The sequence below is a fragment of the Galeopterus variegatus genome, unplaced genomic scaffold (assembly GCF_000696425.1).
Source record: "Galeopterus variegatus unplaced genomic scaffold, G_variegatus-3.0.2 Scaffold92, whole genome shotgun sequence".
Lineage (NCBI taxonomy): Eukaryota > Metazoa > Chordata > Mammalia > Dermoptera > Cynocephalidae > Galeopterus > Galeopterus variegatus.
The window spans coordinates 710,663-712,149 of record NW_007726203.1 but is presented as its reverse complement, the minus strand read 5'-3'; the positions used below and the strand labels follow the sequence as shown (position 1 = coordinate 712,149).

Here is a 1,487-nt window from a genome sequence, read left to right as displayed (position 1 = left end):
GAAAAAAAAAAAAAAAAAAAAAAAAAAAAAAAAAAAAAAGTGACCCACCACTCGCTGAGAGTGTTTGTGCTATCTGTGTTGTGTGTGTGTTCATTAAACATTCTGCCCCCGCATTCCCTCCCTTTGCTGGGGCCCCTCACTTGTGTCCCAGCCTACCCCAGGCTGCAGTCTGTGTGACTTTGCAGTCACAGGCAGAGACAAGGGTGGGGGAAGAATGTGAGTGTCTGGTTGAGACTTGACGGTCTTTGCTACCCTCCTGACCCGGGGTGAACTGCTCTGAGGTCTTTGGCCTCTGAGCTCTGGGTTGCACTCAGCACTCACAGGAACTGCTCCACATTAAGCAGGCCCCTACAGGTCCTCCTGCCCCTGCCCCCAGCCTCCCAAGTCCCCCAGCCTCTACCACCCCAAGCATGAGGGTCCCCCACCCCCAACTGAACAATAATAATCACCATAGGGAATCATTTATGCTCCGCCATGCGTCTCTGAGTGTGTCTTACCTGGAACAACCTCAGAGGGCCCAGACCCTTTTATAGATGGGGAAACTGAAGTCTGGAGAGGGAAGAGACCCTCACAAGATTCCCCAGCTCTGCTTGGGCACATTGTCCGAGTCCACACTCTTCCCCATAGAGCTCTTTCTCGGTCTCAGATACAGGAAGACAGCTGAGTCCCAGGCTCGCCCTCAGTCTGCCCCTCCCCAGCACACATACCTGGTTCCCAGGGGTCAGGCACAGCCAGCCCAGACAATTCTCCATGAGGGCAGGGAAGCGGGATGGGCTCAGTCCTGCCTCTGCTTCTCCTCTCTCCAGTGCCCTTGGCCTGGGCTTCCCAGCCATCGCCCAAGTGCAGGGCCTGCCTCTAGGCAGTCTCCTGGGCTGTGGCCCCCTGGGTGCCCACACCCCAACAGCGGCCCCTAAAAGCCACTTAGGCTGAGGCTGCATGACTGCTCCCCCACCCCCACCTCTGCAATTGCTGGCTGAGCTGCCATGGCTCTGGCCCGGCTAGCACTTCATCGGTCTGACTGCCCGTCCAGAGGCTGCCTGTCTGGCCTGCAACTAGCTTCCCTGGCCCCAGCCTGGTGCTGTTGCCCTTGGAGACTGTGATGGTTGTAGACAGTGTGGTCCACCATGTACCCCACATACCACCATCAGGTAGGGGTTCCCACAGCAACCAGGACCACTCAAGACCTGCCAGGCTGTAGCTTTGTGGCCATACCAGAATCAAGAGAGGTGGCTGGGGCCAGCCCGGTGGCGCACTGGATAGTGCGCCGCTTGGGAAGCGCGGTGGTGCTCCCGCCCGAGGGTTCGGATCCCACATGCAGACCGGTTCCCGCTCACTGGCTGAGCGAGGCGCGGGAGCAACGCCGAGGGTTGCAATCCTGTTGCCGGTCCCCGGTCCGGTACGGGAGCAACACTGAGGGTTGCGATCCGTTGCCGGACACGGAAAAAGACAAAAAAGACACACAAAAAAAAAAAAAAAAAAAAAAGAGG

General features: G+C 57.6%; 1 protein-coding gene across 1 annotated transcript in view; it reads right to left on the bottom strand.

Moving 5' to 3' along the window:
• Positions 1–1,293, bottom strand: part of SLC9A3R2 (solute carrier family 9, subfamily A (NHE3, cation proton antiporter 3), member 3 regulator 2) — a 13,921-nt gene extending 12,628 nt beyond the window's left edge. Inside the window, exon 1 of the mRNA XM_008581678.1 lies at positions 1,213–1,293. The gene's annotated coding sequence lies outside the window, so the exon portion shown is untranslated. The remainder of the gene's footprint in view (positions 1–1,212) is intronic.
• Positions 1,294–1,487: the final 194 nt, after the last annotated feature.